The sequence below is a fragment of the Stomoxys calcitrans genome, chromosome 3, assembly GCF_963082655.1.
Source record: "Stomoxys calcitrans chromosome 3, idStoCalc2.1, whole genome shotgun sequence".
In the NCBI taxonomy this organism is placed as follows: domain Eukaryota; kingdom Metazoa; phylum Arthropoda; class Insecta; order Diptera; family Muscidae; genus Stomoxys; species Stomoxys calcitrans.
The window spans coordinates 72,323,386-72,343,234 of record NC_081554.1 but is presented as its reverse complement, the minus strand read 5'-3'; positions in this window follow the sequence as shown (position 1 = coordinate 72,343,234).

Sequence of the window (19,849 nt, the reverse complement as noted above, 5' to 3'; positions counted from 1 at the left end):
CGTTTTAGGCCTTAACAACGACTTTGAATTTTTACGCCCAAAAAACATGGTTTTTGGCGATGTTTTTCATAGAAAACTTTACAGAATTGCTCACCCGGAACCATTTCGGAAAGAGGTTTTCTTCACGAATCTAACGGTGTCCTCAGAATTTGGAAGTTCGCAAAACTAAAGAAGGTTCAGGTCTTTCAAGCTAACCTTGATTTTCTTTAGAATTTTTCGGATATCGATTATGCGATTTTGAGCTTGTTTTTTGAAGAAAAAACATGGGAGCTGCACTTAACCGAATTTTTCGCCTTAAAAAAATGTTCCTAAGGGGGTAACCTTTGCTAAAAAAAATGCAAAAAAAAAAAAATTTGAAATTTGAAGAGTTGTTTTAGGCCCTTTGACATACTTCTGCAATTTGGCCCGGATCGGTTCAGATTTGGTTATAGCTGCCATATAGACCGATCCTCCGATTTAGGGTCTTAGGCCCTTTAAAGTCACATTTATTATCCAATTTCGCTGAAATTTGGGACAGTGAGTCCTTCAACATCCTTTGTCAATTTGGCCCGGATCGGTTCAGATTTGCTTATAGCTGCCATATAGACCGATCCTCCGATTTAGGGTCTTAGGCCCATTTAAGCCACATTTATTATCCGATTTCGCTGAAATTTGAGACAGTGAGTTGTGTTAGGCCCTACGACATCCTTCGTCAATTTGGCTCAGATCGTTCCAGATTTGATCTGGGGTCCTACATCAATATTTTGAGGTGTTACAAACGGAATGACTAGATTAGTATATCCCTATCCTATGGAGGTGGGTATAAAATCAATAATTAATATATAAAATCATAAAAATTTCAATCACGATCGTAATTGAAAACAAGTAAGAGCGTGCTAAGTTCGGCCGGGCCGAATCTTATATACCCTCCACCATTGATCGCATTTGTCGAGTTCTATGCGCGGAATCTCTTTAGACAATCATAGAATATTGAATAAGAAATGTTATGCTATTGGAGCTATATCAAGTTATAGTCCGATTCGGACAATAAATGAACGCTGAACATTGCAGAAGTCTTTGTGTAATATTTCAGTCCATTCAGATAATAATTGCGCCTTGTAGGGGCTCAAGAAGCAAAATCGGGAGATCGGTTTATATGGGAGCTGTATCAAGCTATTGATCGATTCAGACCATATTAGACACGTATGTTGAAGGTCATGATAGAAGCCGTTGTACAAAATTTCAGCCACAACGGATGAGAATTGTGGCCTCTAGAGACTTAAGAAATCAATATCCCAGATCGGTTTATATGACAGCTATGCCAGGTTATTTACCGATTCGCGCTATACTAAGCGCAGTTGTTGGGAATTATAACAAAGCACCTCTTGCAAAATTACAGCCAAATCGGATAAGAATTGCGCCCTTTATAAGCTGAAGAAGTCAAGACTGCAGATCGGTATATATGGCAGCTATATCAGGTTATGTACCGATTTGATCCATATTTAGTACAATTGTTGGAAGTAATATCAAAACACCGCGTACAAAATTTCAGTCAAATCGAACGAGAATTGCGCCCTCTAGAGGCTCAAGACCTCAAGACCCAAGACCGGTTTATATGGCAGCTATATCAGTACGTGGACCTATTTGGCTCGTTTGCAATCGCAACCAACAAACAGTAATAAAAAGTATTTGCGCAGAATTTCAAGCGACTAGCTTTACTCCTTCAAAAGTTAGCGTGCTTTCGACAGAAAGACGGACGGACATGGCTAGATTGACTTTGAATGTCATGACGATCAAGAATATATATATTGGGTTGCCCAAAAAGTAATTGCGGATTTTTTAAAAGAAAGTAAATGCATTTTTAATAAAACATAGAATGAACTTTAATCAAATATATTTTTTTTACACTTTTTTTCTAAAGCAAGCTAAAAGTAACAGCTGATAACTGACAGAAGAAAGAATGCAATTACAGAGTCACAAGCTGTTAAAAAATTTGTCAACGCCGACTATATGAAAAATCCGCAATTACTTTTTGGGCAACCCAATACCTTATGGCGTCTTAGACGCATACTTCGAGGTGTTACAAACAGAAGGACGAAATTAGTATACCCCCATCCTATGGTGGAGGGTATAAAAAGAAAATTTTTAGTTAGGAATTCCGTGTTACTTACAAAATCCTTAATTGTTTTCAATACCACTCCCCTAAGTTGGTTCATGTCTGGTATTGTGACTTCACCTAATTGCTGGTATCCGTTAGACGCGAAAGTCGGGCAATGACAAAGGAAATGCTCCGATATCTCATAATCTTCCCCGCATGCCCTACACCTGCTATCACTTGCCGCGCCGATTTTACATAAGTGAGCTCGTAATCTTATGTGTCCCGTTATGATGCCATTATCATAACGGGATATGATTAGCTATACTGACCCATTATGATAGCTATACTGACCTTCTTCTTGCTTCCTTTCAGCAATAACCTCGTCTTCTCACGATCTGTATCCCCCCATAGGATTTTCGCCGTCCTACCGACCGTTTCGCTGTTCCACAATGTTGAATGCGCATTCATCGCTCACTCCCTTAAATCGGACTGCGTCGACCCGATAGGCTTCGGGTTAACCAAGTTTATTGATGGCAGTCCTCTGGCCTTCACCGCCAAATCGTCTGCCCTTTCATTTCCCCATACTCCGTTATGGCCTGGCACCCAATCCATGCGGCTTTTGCCATCCTCAGAGAAGGCGTTAATCTCCTTCTTACACTGCAAGACTGTTCGTGACCTTACTGTCCCTGTTGTTATTTCCCTTATGGCAATTTTACTGCCGGTAAAGATTTTCACACTCGACATCCTCACGTTAGCACCACACCACCTCACGCATTCCAGGTCCCCAGGATCTCCGCCTGCAGGACCGTATAATGGTCAGGCAGTCTAAATAGATCTCAGTCCCTGGGTTCTCAATGTTAACCTCCAGGCCCACTCTGGCCTCTAGCTTTGATCCATCCATGTAACATGATCTTCCAGATGGCCATACTAGAGTTCCGTCAATCCAAGACTTTACCGATGGCATCAGTTCCTCGCACTCGACTTTAAAGTTCATCTCAGGTATCCGATCGGAATGCACTTCCCTTCCTTCCAGGTTTGCTATCGTTGCCTCGATTATACCGCGATGGTATGAGCTGCTCCCATCCTCAATCCATTCTCCCATCGCCTTAAGTCTCATAGCCTTAGTGGCTGCCTTACACCTAATCTATATGTCAATTGGTCGGATATCTAGAGTAGTCTCCAGTGCCCTAGTGGGCGTGGTCATCATCGCTCTGCCTATGCCAAGACAACATGTTCTCTGAACCTGTGGTATGGTCCTTATGTTGCACTTTTTCTCCATAGCAGTCCACCAAACTACTGAGGCGTAAGTAAGTATTGGTCTAATCACGCTACTGTAGAGCCAGTGGACTATCCTAGGATTCAGACCCCATTGCGAGCCTACGGCCCAACATCTGTGAGCCTGAATGTGACACTTTCAATTCAGTTTCCTGTCCAAGATCACACCTAAATATTTGACCTTGTCAGCTATCGAAATCGTCTTATTAAGGAAACGTGGTGCGTTAAATTGGCCCACCTTCGACTTCCTCGCGAACAGGCATCTTTCAGTGTTCTCTGGGTTAACATTGAGACCTCTGGGTCTAGTCCAGTCATATGCCATATGCAAGAACCTTTCGGCCCTTCTGCATAGCTCGTTCGGATCCTTACCTCTTAGAAGTATTATAACATCATCTGCGTAGCAGACGTGTTCAAATCCCTCCTCAGTCAGCATCCGTAATAAGTCATTTTTGGTGGTCACCCATAGGAGTGGCGATAAAATGCCCTCCTATGGCGTGCCCTGTGCCACTTTCTCCCTTATATTTATGCCATAGGACACACAATTTATCCACCTGTTCCTAGCATATGGTTTATCCAGTCTCTAAGGACCCATAATATAAAAGTCAAAAGAAAATCCCTCCTGCCCAAGAGAATCGGTTAACAAATGAGCACTTTTTTGCAATATTTCTCAAAATCGGACGAACATACATATTTGAGCTATATCTAAATCTGAACCGATTTGCACCAATTTTGTAAGTCTGGGAAAGCTTTGGTCGACAAATGCGCCTGCAGTGGCTCTCGGACTAAAAATCGGGTGATATATATTTATATATGAGCTATATCTAAATCTGAACCGATTTCTATGAAATTCACCAGTAATGTCGAGAGTGGAAGGGAAAACCCTTCCTGCCAAAAATCGGACCGATTTTTTCCAATTTCAATAGACTTCGTCTCTACGCCAAAAAAATATGCGCGCGCCAAATTTGAAGTGGTTCGGAAGAAACTTGCGACCTGTAGTTTGTACCCAAATTAACGTGGAGAGACGGACAGACAGACAGGCAGACGGACATAGCGAAATCGAAACAGAAAGTGAGTCTGAGTTGATCGCTATACTTACCAATGGGTTTCTCTCTCATCAAATGCACTAAGTTCTAATACCTGGTACAACAGCAGTGGTGTAGGGTATAATGATTGATACAATTAAGTTTTTAATTGAAAATATTTTTATTTTCAATTATGTTTGCAATTGAGCAAATTTGCGTAATATTTTTATACCCACCCACCGAAGGATGGAGGTATATTCATTTTGTCATTCCGTTTGCAACACATCGAAATATCCATTTCCGACCCTATAAAGTATATATATTCTTGATCAGCGTAAAAATCTAAGACGATCTAGACATGTCCGTCCGTCTGTCCGTCTGACTATTGAAATCACGCTACAGTCTTTAAAAATAGAGATATTGAGCTGAAATTTTGCACAGATCCTTTTTCTGTCCATAAGCAGGTTAAGTTCGAAGATGGGCTATATCGGACTATACCTTGATATAGCCCCCATATAGACCGAACCGCCGATTTAGGGTCTTATGCCCATAAAAGCCACATTTATTATCCGATTTTGTTGAAATTTGGGGCAGTGAGTTGTGTTAGGCCCTTCGACATCCTTCGTCAATTTGGCTCAGATCGGTCCAGATTTGGATATAGCTGCCATATAGATCGATCCTCCGATTTAGGGTCTTAGGCCCATAAAAGCTACATTTATTATCCGATTTCTCTGAAATTTGGGACAGTGAGTTGTGTTAAGCCCTTCGACATCCTTCGTTAAATTGGCCCAGATCGGTTCAGATTTGGATATAGCTGCCATATAGATCGACCCTCCGATTTATGGTGTAAGTCCCATAAAAGCCACATTCATTATCCGATTTTGCTGAAATTTGAGACAGGGAGTTTGGTTAGGCTCTTCGACGTCCTTTTTCAATTTTGTCCAGATCGGTCCAGATTTGGATATAGCTGCCATATAGACCGATCTCACGATTTAAGGTTTAGGGCTCATAAAAGAGGCATTTATTGTCCGATTTCGCCAAAATTTGGGACAGTGCTTTGTGTTAGGCTCTTCGACATGTTTGTGCAACTTGGCCCAAATCGTTCCAGATTTGGATATAGCTGCCATGTAGACCGATATCTCGATTTAAAATCTTGGCCCCATAAAAGGCGCATTTATAGTCCGATTTCACTGAAATTTGACACAGTGACTTATGTTCGGCTTTTCGACATCCGTGTCGTATATAGTTGAGATCGGTAAGAGGTATATGAGTATAAGGTATGAAATTTTCACCGAATTTTGATGAAAGGTGGTTTACATATATACCCGAGGTGGTGGGTATCCAAAGTTCGGCCCGGCCGAACTTAACGCCTTCTTACTTGTTTTCTGTGTAGTAAGTAGCGCCTTGGATAGTTTGTCCCTGTTTACACTAACACTACCACAAGGAAATAACTATTAGCCTCTGACCATCAACCAATAAAGCAAAAACCAATAAACATATTTTTCACATTATGAGAATGTCTCTGTTAACGATGGCGAATTTCTCCAGTGTCTGTTGCACTGAAATGTATGTGACCACCAATGGCCATTTTTTTTTGCCAGCAAAACGAGCCAATTTTGGTTTTGTTTATTATGATTAATAAAAAATGTTTTTGTTAATCGTTGGTATGTAAATACATATAATTAGCGTGATTTGTTTGCTTGCGTCCAAATATTACTACAATGAGTTTATTAGCTGTATGGAGCTGGAGTAAAAGCGTTACTATTTATAGAAGCCTTCAAGGGAGAAGACTCGTCAAAAACGTCAGAGGATCGAATGGCGTTAAGAATTTATATATGTTTTGAAGGGTATTAGACCGATATTTGGAATTGGAAAAAAAACGGAATCAAGAAGTCAAAAGACCCCATCCCAAGATGAAGGGTGTAAAAACACGCATTACTATATTTTTCTAAGTAATTCTTAAGCTCATACTTCCCGACACTTAATTCTAATGGAATAAGTGCCAAAACTTTATGCATAGCCTAGACATTTTCTCCAACCACCAAGGATTAAGATAGAAATAAAATTTATAACTACATTTTCTTGTCCACAGGATGTCTTGTGGTTTGGTTTTTCATACACCATGGTCATGATGGCCATTTTAATGCTCACTTAAGTCACTCCATGGCGGCACTGTACCGGATGAGTGTGTAAAAATTAATTTCTCCGGAGCACCAGTCCTCAGCCAGAAATGAATATAAAACTTCTTTATGAGACAAGGCATATATAGTAAAAATTCATTTTTCGTGTCACAAGAACTCTTAAATTAGACAATCATTAAGGAGTTAGGGCTGGTGTTTGGTTGGCAACTAACGGGCTAGTCAACGGCAGCCACTTCGACTCCAAGCACCACCACCAGTCTGCGTACGACAAGAAATGAAAATTTCAAGTGTGCTTTTTTAATTTATCTAAATGCAAAAATGTCGTTTCCCAACAAATGGATGATTTGCCACTCGTTCTACTTGAATACTCACAACAGCACCACCGGGACAAAGGATCAACAAATCAAAAGGAGCAAAAGCCAACAGTCAGTGACGAAGTCAAATAGTGTAACGTATGATTTGTGCAACCAGCATCAAACCAAACGCCAGAGCAAGCAATTTTAAACAGAATGAAGAGATTTTTAAAGTAAAAAATTGGAGGTTGGTATATTAAATGAAGGGGGATTATGACAAATTTGCAAAGAAAAGAAGCTACATATATTGGGTTGCCCAAAAAGTAATTGCGGATTTTTCATTTAGTCGGCGTTGACAAATTTTTTCACAGCTTGTGACTCTGTAATTGCATTCTTTCTTCTGTCAGTTATCAGCTGTTACTTTTAGCTTGCTTTAGAAAAAAAGTGTAAAAAAAGAATATTTGACTAAAGTTCATTCTCAGTATTATTAAAAATGCATTTACTTTCTTTTAAAAAATCCGCAATTACTTTTTGGGCGACCCAATATTTCGGAGATAGGAAGATTGATTTTAGTGAATGCCCCTCTCACAAAACCCCACATACAGGGTGGCTGATGAAAGCCGCTACCAAAAAAAAATGTAATAACTTTTTTTCTATTTAATAATAATAATTTAATAATTAATTTAATTAATTAATTAATTAATTTAATTAATAATAATTTAATAATTAATTTAATAATTTAATTTAACATGAATAAAAGAAAAATGTATTCCATACACCGAAAAAAAAAATGTAGCAATATTCATCATTGTAGCAATATTCATCAGCCACCCTGTATATGTTACACGTTGACAAATGTACATTTTTTAAGAGAAGAGTATGAATTGTATAAAAAATGTGGCCCATGTTTCTGGGGTATCAAATGAAATGCAGTTGGTAGTAAAGTACGAATCAGGGACATAACTTGACCCCTTAGGTGTATAGGTGTAGGGTGTGTAGGCTGATCGTAAAAATTTGAGGTTTCAGGGAAAGCCTTTGATAGTAGCATAGGAACCTGATTTAAAATTTTGGCCAAAGATTCTAGTATTAGAGTATCGGGAAAATATGGTACTGCTATGCAAGGGGTTTGGTAGTGAGCTATACTTTACTTTAATTTTATATGACAGAATATTTGTTCCACTAGCCGAACGTAGAACAGCGTTCCAGGCGCCTCATTCTAAAACCTCTGACACCAAGTTTCGAGGTTTCTCCCACAACTTGATCTTTCCAACCGGCTTTTGGTCTTCACGGTTTGCGTGTACCACCGCGTTTGCCTTCAAAAGACTTCTTTGCTGGAGCTTCTTCATCCATTCTGACAACATGACCTAGCCAACGCAGCCGTTGTATTTTGTCGTGGTCATACAGTTTATACAGTTCATGGTTCAAACGTCGCCTATATTCTCCATTAACGCAAACTGGTCTATATATTTTACGAAGAATCTTTCTCTCAAATACTCCAAGTACTGCCTCTTCTGCTTTCTCAAGTACCCATGATTCAGAACCATATAACAGCACGGGTAGTATCAGAGTCTTGTATAGTTTAATCTTCGTCTGACGAGAGGTGGCCTGCTTACTTAGTCAAAAGTAGCAACTGTTTACCAGTATTATTCTTCGCTTTATCTCAAAACTGGTGTCATTCGTTTCGGGTACGGCTGTGCCGAGGTAGATAAAGTTCCTGACTTTCTCAAAGTTGTGGTTCCCAACTTTCTCCATGTTCTTTATCTGCTCGGTTGTGCAAGGCTTTTTGGGAATTGAAACCATACATTTCGTCTTATCTCCATTTACTGCCAGACCCATTTTCACTGACTCTCATTCGATTCTTTCAAAGGCTGCAGTTACTACCTTCGGTGACTGACCTATGATATCGATGTCGTCGGCATAGCCGAGCAGCATGTGTTCTCTTGTGATTAGTGTGCCATGTCTATTCACATCTGCATCTCGTATAATCTTCTCCAGCAGGATATTAAAGAGATCACACAATAGGCTGTCTCCTTGTCTGAAACCTCGTTTGGTATTAAATGGTTCGGAGAGATTCTTTCCTATTCTTACTGAGGAACGCGTATCAGAAAGTGTCATCCTGCAGACTCTAATTAATTTTGCAGGGATACCAAACTCAGACATGGCTTGAAATACCTTTGAACGTAAAAGAGTAACGAAAGCGGCTTTGTAGTCAACAAAGAGATGGTAGGTGTTAATTTGTCCTTCTCGGGTCTTTTCTAGGATTTGGCGCAGTGTGAATATTTGGTCTAAGGTGGATTTACCTAGTCTAAAGCCTCATTGATAGGGCCCAATTATCTCATTGACTTTAGGTTTTAATCTTTCACACAGTACGCTCGAGAGTATCTTGTATGCGATGGGGAGGAGACTTATTCCTCTGTAGTTGGCACATTCCGTCTTTTCTCCTTTCTTGTGTACGGGACATAGTATGCTGAGGTTCCAATCATCGGATATGCATTCTTCTAGCCAGATTGCGCAGATAAGCTGATGCATACGTATTATCAGCGTGTCGCCTCCGGTCTTAAATAGTTCAGCGGGTAACCCGTTGGCTCCTGCTGCCTTGTTGTTCTTTAGTCGGGTTATTGCTATTTGGACCTCATTCTGACTAGGAGGTAAACATTCTTTACCATCATCAGGGATTGGTTTTGCGGTATCCTCTTCGCCACCAACATCGGACACTAGCAGTTGGGTAAAATGTTCTTTCCATATCCTCAGCATGTTGTCTGTGTCAGTTACCAGATATCCTTCTTTCTCTCTGCAAGGGGGTTGTGCCTGCACCAAAGCCATCGGTTTGGTGTTTAATTATTTGGTAGAATTTCCGGACTTCATTCTGACTCCTTTAAATTTGGTAGTAAGCACGAAACGTAATATTGAGATTGAAGAACAAGTACCAAAAGCCGCTCTATCCCCAAACTTAAAACCAGTAAGGAAAGGCAAAAGTCGGGCGGAGCCGACTATATAATACCCTACACCACCGAGTACACGTAATACTTTTAATAGATAGAGATTGAAGAACAAGTGCCAAAGGTCGTTCCATCCCCAAACTTAAAACTAGTAAGGCATGGCAAAAGTAGGGCGATGCCGACTATACAATACCCTACACCACCGAGTATACGTAATACTTTTAATAAATAGCGCTAATATTCAAATTTTGTCAGAAATTAATTTTGCTTACCTATTGAAATATCGAATAGAACCTTATACGATTGTCTTTCGATGGTACAAAAATTGTGGCTTCTACAGCCTTAAAAGTCGAGACGCATGAAATAAATTGGGTTGCCCAAAAAGTAATTGCGGATTTTTTAAAAGAAAGTAAATGCATTTTTAATAAAACTTAGAATGAAATTTAATCAAATATACTTTTTTTACACTTTTTTCTAAAGCAAGCTAAAAGTAACAGCTGATAACTGACAGAAGAAAGAATGCAATTACAGAGTCACAAGCTGTAAAAAAATTTGTCAACGCCGATTATATGAAAAATCCGCAATTACTTTTTGGGCAACCCAATATGTAGGGGAGTTTTATCTAAATCGATTTTGATGAAATTTCGCACACGTATTGAGATGTCAATTAAACCATCTCATGAACATTTTTGTAGAGATCGGACCAAAACTGTGGCTTCTACAGCCTTAAAAGGCCATATCGGAAGAAAAATTTATATGGGAGCTATATCTAAATTTGGACCGATTGTTATGGAACTTTGCACACATATGAGGACGTTGAATAAAACGCTCCACGCCAAATTTTGCAAAGATTGGACCAAAATTGTGCCTGCTACAGGCTTAAAAGACCATATCGGATGAAAGATATATATGGGAGCTATATCTAAATTTGGACCGATTATGATGAAATTTTGCACACATATTAGGACGTCACAAAAAGCACTTCGCGCCAAATTTTATAAAGATCGGATCAAAATTGTGCCTTCTACAGCCTTAATAGGTCAAATCGGACGAAAGTTATATATGGGAGCTATATCTAAATTTGGATCAATTTCAATAAAATTTTTCACGCATTTTGGGTCGTTAAAAAAAACACTTCGTGCCAAATTTTGTAAGGATCGGACCAAAATTATGGCTTCTACAGCTTTAAAAGGGCACATCGGATGAAGGATATTTATGGGAGCTATATCTAAATCTGAACCGTTTTTTTTTCAAAATCATCCTTTTACCAAAAAAGACACTTATGCAAAATTTTGTGAAAATCGGACAACAAATGCGATCTGTACCTTGATTGCAAGAATACATGGACAGACAGATAGACGGACAGAGGGACATAAATAACTTGTCTACGAGTTTGGAAAAAAACGAGTTGTTTGTCAAAACATGTACGTGGCGAAACCCAGGATGATCGCATATAAAAGGGTGTCGCATAGAGTGCTGGAGAGAGTCAAAGTAGGAGGCAGAAGCCTTGCAGATGTGGTGAGTAGAGTGAACTAAGAGTGCCTTACTAACTCAAACTTACTAGGGTTTGCCCATTTGTCGCTCAACGCCTAGTGTTAAGAGAGTGCCCAATTGCCTCTTAGCTTTGAGATCGTATGTGAGCAGTGTCGTACACTAGGGTGTGCCTTCTGGCCACCGCATCTGAAACCCCACTTTTATCAACGGAGTGCCCTCTCTCGCCTCTTCGTGCCTTCAGCCAGTGAAACCGAACAGTGCCGTCTACTAGGGTGTGCCTCCTAGCCACTAACCCGCGTATAGTCTCGTATAGAAGGGTGTGCCTCCTTGCCACCGAAACCCAAACACCCAGTTTCTATCAATGGGGTGCCCTCTTTCGCCTCCTCGTACCGTCACCTAGTTAACCCAATTAGTGCCGTGTACTAGGATCTGCCCCCTAGCCACCAACCCGCGTATAGTGTCGTATAATAGGGCGTGCCTTCTTGCCACCGCGCCCGAATACCCACTTTTTATCAACGGAGTGTCCGCTCTCGCCTCCTCGTACCGTCACCTAGTTAACCCGATAGTGCGGTGTACTAGGATCTGCCTCCTAGCCACCAACCCGCGTATAGTGTGCCTCCTAGATGCCATTCGCTTGCCACCGAGCGCGAAACCCCACATTTTATCAAAGGAGTGCCCGCTCTCGCCTCCTATAGTGCCCTCCTCGCCACCGCACCCGAAACCCCACTTTTATCAACAAAGTGTCCTGTCGTGCCGTTCTCTTGTGGATCAGAATAGTGCCGTGTATTAGGGTGCGGCCCCTGACACCAAACACCGTATTATACCGCATATTAGGGTGCGTTTACCGTGCCAGAATATCTCTCTTCGCAACCCTGGTTAACCCAAAGATTGTCGTTTATTACGTTCTGCCTCCTACCCACTCATCAGTGCCCAACCGAGGATTGGGGTGTGCCTCTTGTCACCTACCGGCTGTCGAACCCCAGTGCCCATTCGAGTATTTGGGTGTGCCCGCTCGCTAACCGACCCATCGAGCCCCTCAGCTACCGTGTGCCCGAAACACACCCTCACCTTTTAGCTTTAAAACATAAAATATAACACAAATAAAACATAAAAAACAAAATTCAAAAGCTTTTCACTCTCTCAGTCCCAGACCGAGGGCAAGATTCTGTAACGAATCTTGTCACGCCTCGGTGATTTGTCCAGCCAGTTATCTGCCCTTGTCTCTCAGTCATATGAGCACCTGAATCATTGCCATACGTTAGTAACAACCGCCAACTACTACACTCCGCGTCCCATTGATTAAGTGCTACGTTCACGCCGAGGGTGAATAAAGTCTCGGTGATAAACCTAGCCAGCGATCTGCCAATGCCCCTTAGATACAGAAGACACCTAGCCATTAACCACACGTTCGAAACTACCTAATACTTCCACGCGTTGATGATATAGTACCACGTTGACGACGAGAGTAAATCACGTCTCGGTGGTTAGTGTCTGAGAGACAAATGCAGAACGCTGGCTAGATTAATCATTGGCCTACCGCCGCGTATCTGTGACCCAGTACCACGTCCACGCCATAATTATATCAAGTCTCGCTGATTAACCTAGCCAGCGATCTGCCCTCAGACACAGAAACCACTGAGTTATTTACCACGATTCTTGGTGATTAGCCTATCCAGCGATCTATCATATACTAGCAATTGACCACGCATTTGTCCCAAACCCCTACTGCCATGCCTCGATGACCAAGTGCCACGCTCACGCCGTGCGTGAATCTCGTCTCGGTGACTTGCCCAGCGATCTGTCCTAGTTCATCAGACACAGAAGCCACTGAGCAATTGACCAAGCGTTTGTCCCAAACCCCCACTGCTGTGTCTCGATGACCAAGTGCCACGTTCACGTCGTGCATGAATCTCGTCTAGGTGATTTGCTCAATTAACGGTCTAACCTCGTTCCTCACACACAGGAGCCACAGAGTCATTGGCCACAAATTCCTTGCAACCGCCTACTGCCGTGTCTTGGTGACCAAGTGCCACGTTCACGCAGTGTGTTAATAGCGTCTCGGTGATTAGCCTAGCCAACGATCTGTCCTTGTTCTTTAGACACAGGAGCCATTCACCATGCGTTCGTCCCAAACCCCTACTGCAGTGTCTCGATGGCCAAGTTCACGCCGTGTGTGAATCTCGTCTCGTTGATTTGTTCAGTCAACGATCTACCCTCGTTCCTTAGAAATAGGAGCCACTGAGTCATTGGCCACAAATTCCTTGCAACCGCCTACTGCCGTGTCTCGGTGACCAAGTGCCACGTTTATGCGGTGTGTTAATCTTGTCTCGGCGATTTGCCTAGCCAGCGATCTGTCCTTGTTCTTTAGACACAGAAGTCATTCACCATGTGTTCGTCCCAAACCCCTACAGCCGTGTCTCGATAACCAAGTGCCACTTTCACCCCGTATGTGAATCTCGTCACGTTGATTTGCCTCAGAAATAGGAGCCACATTGGCCACAAACTCCTTACTACCACATTCTGCAAGTTTCGGTGACCAAGTGCCATGTTCACGCCGTGTGTTTATCGCATCTCGGTAAAAAGCCTGGCCAGGGATCTATGTACAACAGACGCAGGAGCAACTGAGTCATTTGCCACTGGTTCGACTTATCCGCCTATATCTGCATCCCGGCGACCAGGTGTTTCGTTCATGCAGTGAGTAAATTGCGTCTCGAAACTAGTCTAGCCAGCGGTCCGCCCTTTACCCTCAGACACAAGGGCTACTGAGCCATTGACCAAGTTTTTGTCACAATCGCCTACTTCATGCCCCGTTGACTTAGTGCCACGATCACCTCAATGAATCGAGCCTCGGAAACTTGCTTAGTCAGCATTCTGCCCTTGATCTTCAGACACAGAAGCCAAGCAACTGACTTCACGTTCGTTACAACCGCCTAATCTCGCCTGGTGAAATAAGACGAAGTTCACGCGGTGAGTGACTCATATTTCGGTGAGTAGTCCAGGGAGAGTTCAGTCCTTATCTCTCAGACAGAGATCCACGTTCGTTACAATTGGCTAGTAACGCATCCCGACGTAGAAGTACCACATTCACGTCGAGCACGAATCACGTTACAATGATAAGTATAACAACCATCTACTCCCACATACCGTTGCACAAGTGCTACTATAACGCTGTGAGTTTTTTGCCTCTAGGTGTTCTTGAGCAGTCGCTTGTGTTCCCGAACACCTATATGAAGGACAAGGGTTGATCGCTGGTTATGCTTATCATTGTAACGTGATTCGCTACCGACATGAATATGGTACTTCTTCGTCGGGACTCAGGATGCGTGGCTAGTCAATTGTATCGAACGTGGTCAATGGCTCAGTTCATCGTCTGACTGATAAATAAGGGCTGAACTCTCCATGAACAACTCACCAGTTATGACCACGCGGTCATCCCAACCGCCTACTCTAGGCGACATTCATGCCGTGAATGAATCTCGTCTTCGCGATTAATTTAACCACCATTCTGCCCTTGAACCTCAGACACAGGAGCCACTGAGTCATTGACCATGCCTTCGTCCCAACTGCCTACTGCAGAGTCTTGCTGATCTAGAGTCAAGTCCACGCCTTGAGCGTTTCGGTGTTTAACCTAGCCAGATACTTGCCCTTGTTCCTCAGACGCAGACATAGCACCAAACCAAAAAATAGAGCAGGACTAAACTGCCACGTTCACTTTGTGATTGAATCATGTACAGCTAACCTAGATAGTCAGGGTTTCGCCCAGTGTCCCGCCGGCACAGAAGCCACTAAGTACAGATCTGCTACTAATATTTGCAACCAAATTTTTGGGATGTAGACCATTCGGGAGCCGTTTTAGAGTGAATCTAAATTTTTCTTCGTCGAAATTTTGTATATAAAAATCAATTTGTGTAATTCTCACTGATGGTGCATAATGATCCCGTGGTGAAAATAGGGTACTCCCCCTTACTTTAATTTTCAGAAACGCCAGATCGCGGAGGTGGGTGTTGCGATTTAAGCGAAATTTTGTGTGCTCTCTTATAGCAACCTACAAACAAAAATTTGGAATTCAAATTTCGGATGGGATTCCTAGGGGGGACGCCCCACCCCAAAACCTACCAAATATATATATAAACCAATTACGACAATATGGGACTCAAATAAAAGGTATTTAAGATTAGAAAATGTATTTGATATCCATTTGTCGGACCAAGTGTTTGGGGGACCACCCCAACCCCCAAAACACCCCCAAATTGGAAATTTTTACCGACCATAGCAATATGGGACTCAAATGAAAAATATTTGCGAGTAAAATACGAATCTGATATCCAACTTTTGGACAAAGTTTCTTGGGGTCAACCCCATTCCCAAAATACCCATTCCCAAAATACCCACCAAACAGGACTTATTTACTGACCATGGCAATATGGGGCTTAAATAAAAGGTATTTAAGTGTAGAATACGAATCTGATATCCAGATGTGGGGCCAAGTGTTTGGGGGGGGGGCACCCATCCTCGAGAACATACCCCAAAGAAGACAAATTTGTGACCAAAGCAATATGGGACTCAAATGAAAGGTCTTTGGAAGTAAAGCACGATTCTGATATCAATGTTCGGGAAAAGTGTATGGGGCCACCACACCCCCATAACACTACCCAAATAGGAAGTATTTGCTGACCATTGCAATATGAGGCTCAAATAAGGATATTTTAGAGTAGAACACGAATCTGATATATATTTTTAAAGCCAAGTCACTGAGTGGCCGCCCCATCCCCCAAACCGGTCATGTTTGCCGGCTATGGAAAAATGGAGCTCAAATAAAGGGTATTTTGTAGTAGACCATAAATCTGACATCAACATTAGGGACCAACTGTCTAGGGGACGTCCCACCACCATAGGACGTATTGCTCAACAAGACAATTTGGGTCTTCAAGACAGTGGAGTTCGATATTCATAGTTTTTAGGGCCCATACCCCAATTCGGACATATTTGCTGGCTTTTTAAATAAGGCGTTTAAGTGAATAGTATTTGAGATTAGAAAAGGAGTTTGATATCCAATTTTGAAGCCAATGGCAATATGGGGTTCAAATACATGAGAATAGAGCACGTTGCTGATATAGGGCTTAGTGTTTGGGGAACCACCCACTCCCCAAAACACCCCTAAATCGGGCATATTGCCCGACCATGTCAATGTGGGAATTAAATGAAAGGAATTGGGGTCCACTTTCGGGACCAATTTTTGTGGGTCCATCCCTTTCCCAAAATACCCCACAAACATCAATATTTTACTGACCATCGCAATATGGGAATCAAATGAAGATATTTGGGAATAGAATACGAATTTGATATCCAAATGTAGGACCATGTAATTTAGGCATCACCCCTCCCCAAAAACTCCCCCCAAAGGGTAAAAATTTTGCGACCATGCCAATATGTGGCTGATATAAAATGTGTTTGAGATTAGAAAACAAATTTGATAACCAATTTTGGGGCCATGTTTTTGGGGGACAGCCTCCCCTCAAAACCAATAGCAATTTTTAATTGTCGAAAAAAGATATTCCAAGCTAAATTTTGTTCCATATAAAGTAAAAGAAGGCCCAGCGGCCCTTTATACAAAACTAGGCCCACTAGTTTTGTATAAAGGCAAAGTTTGTAAAATTTCCATGAAATTTTCTCTGCTACACAATTTTCTCTACAGACGATATTTTAATGGAATTTCTTGTAACGACAGCATATCTCTGAAAGATCTTTAGAGACAAAATGTTTGCTCAAAATTTGTTGCATTAGAAATATGTGCAGAGCTAATTTTTTCATACTACACCTCGTGTACTACTCCATCCAATTGGTTGTGTGTACCGTAATGAAAGTTGCTAAATTTCACCGTTGACTGCGTTCTTGTTTACAACGTTCCCCTGTGCATTCACCAGAATCTCTTCCGCTGTTTGATCCGAGTAGGACGACAAGTATTTACGGTAGCATTCAAACGCAGCAAAACTTTCCCTAACTCATTCACTTTCGGTTCCTCACGGTGTTGGACGCCAGTCTTCATGTTTGTCCGAATGTCGTCTCGCTGAGAATACTAAATGCGTGCCCGGGATGGTGAGCGGCTCGAGCATAGAATGGGAGCATGGCATGGGATGGGGGTCATGAATGTCTCCAAGTTCTAAGCTTGAGTTGACATAAAATGGCAGTTGGCATATTTGTGAAATCAGTTTGAGTTGTTAAGTAGTTGGTATACAATCCCCAGACGACAGCATGGTATTATAATATAAAGTTGCTCCATCTCACTGTTCCTGCCTTCGTCCATCTGTCTTTTTGCTACTGCTACATTGGCATCGTCCAGTGTGAGAACCACCATGACTGCAAATACTGATATTGTCGTAGGACTTTTCAAAATACCGAACAATAGCTGAACGAACATGAAATGACAAAAGTATTTTCATGCTTTGCCCATGAAAGGTAAAGAAAAAAAAATCTCCATGGAAGGCAAAAACATAACAACCGGCAGTTCTTGTATGACTATCTGTGGATAGCAAAGCAGAGCAGAGCAGAGAAAAGGACAATGCTTTATTAAGGATTTCACACAGAAATGAGTTAAAGTGATGACAATTATTATTATTTTGCTGCATTCGTGCTTAACCGGATGTTTTTCCGTGCACATTCTGCCCTGACCATGTTGTAAAGTAAAGTTGTTAAGTCATATTTAATTTGCATTAAAAATTTGTTAATTAAGTTCTATCCTAATGGATAGCAGGGAGAATGGTAGTGAAACTAGGAAAAAGCGTTAGGTACGTCAGGGCCAAAATATATGTGCATTGTATTGGGTTGCCCAAAAAGTAATTGCGGATTTTTCATATAGTCGGCGTTGACAAATTTTTTCACAGCTTGTGACTCTGTAATTGCATTCTTTCTTCTGTCAGTTATCAGCTGTTACTTTTAGCTTGCTTTAGAAAAAAAGTGTAAAAAAAGTATATTTGATTAAAGTTCATTCTAAGTTTTATTAAAAATGCATTGCATCCGCAATTACTTTTTGGGCAAACCAATATATACAAACACCATGGATCATTTGCAGTGCATAATAGGGGTCCAGTTTCCAAGCGGTTCATAGCATTTAAGAGGTACAATTAAGACATTAACCCAAAATGACAAATCTCATGTTAGATGTGGATAGTTCAGGGTATTATTTATAGCTGACTGAAATTTTTGTGCCCACCACCATAGGATGGGAGATGTATTAATTTTTCATTCTCTTTGCTACATCGAAATATCCATATCCGATCCTACAAAGTGCATTTATTTTTGATCGTCCCGAAATTCTAAGACTATCAAACGATGTCCGTGCGTCTGTCCGTCCGCCCGCCCGTTTGGGTGTCCGTCTGCGGTAATCGCGCCTGACTCCCGACATTACTGGTGATTTTCATTTATTTACCAGTCTTGACAAAATTTTGCACAACGCTTTCCTCGACGACTACCACACTACCTGAGAAGTTTGCTCAAAATCGGTTCAGATTTAGATATTGCTCCCATATATTGGGTTGCCCAAAAAGTAATTGCGGATTTTTCATATAGTCGGCGTTGACAAATTTTTTCACAGCTTGTGACTCTGTAATTGCATTCTTTCTTCTGTCAGTTATCAGCCGACCGATCGGGACAATATGGAATTCAAATGAAAGGTATTAAAGAGTAGAGTACGAATTTTATAATGAAAGTTTGGTGGCCCTTGGGGGGCCGCCCCAGCCCCAAAACCCCTTAAAAAAGGTTTATTTGACGATCATGACAATATGGGACTCTAATGAAAGGTATTCGGGAGTAGATTAGGAATAACGTCAGGAAGTAGGAATAGGCTTTATAATTTATTGATATCGGAAGGGGGCGGACCCTCCACCGTTACCCCAAAACACCACCCACTATCTAAAGTGGACCGATAAGGACAATATGGGTATCAAATGAAAAGTATGCGGGAGTTGATAACGAATCTGACATACAAATTCATGTCAAAGTATAGGGGGTCACCCCTCCCCCAGAAAAACGCCCAAAGTGGGCACATTAGTCAATCACGGATATATGGGACTCGGTTTGTTTGTTCCGTATAGACTGAAAATTTCAGAACTGATTTTCTCGAAATTTTCGCATATTGTGTGGGTTGGTCTGGAAGGAAACATAGGCATATATAATTTTTCGCTACCGGAAGGGAGACGGACCTTCCCCCTTATGCCAAAAACACAACCCAAAATCAAAAGTGGACGACCGGGACAATATAGGTTTCAAATGAAAGGTATTGGAGATAAGAATACGAATATGGTATTAAAATTTGAGTCGAAGTACCCATCGGGCCGCCCCAACTCAAAAATTCCCCCAAACAGACATATTGGATGTTCATTTCAATGTGGGGCTCAAATTAAAGGTATTCGGGGTAGATTTCAAATCTGGCATACAAAATCAGTTCGAAGTATAGGGGGTCACGCCACCCCTCAACAACGCCATTAGACCCCATTATGACCATATGACTATATTTGGTTGAAACGATTTTCTTTAAATTTTTATAGATTGTGTACGTTTGTCTGGAAGGAAACATAGGCTATATAATTGTTCGGTATCAGAAGGGGGACGG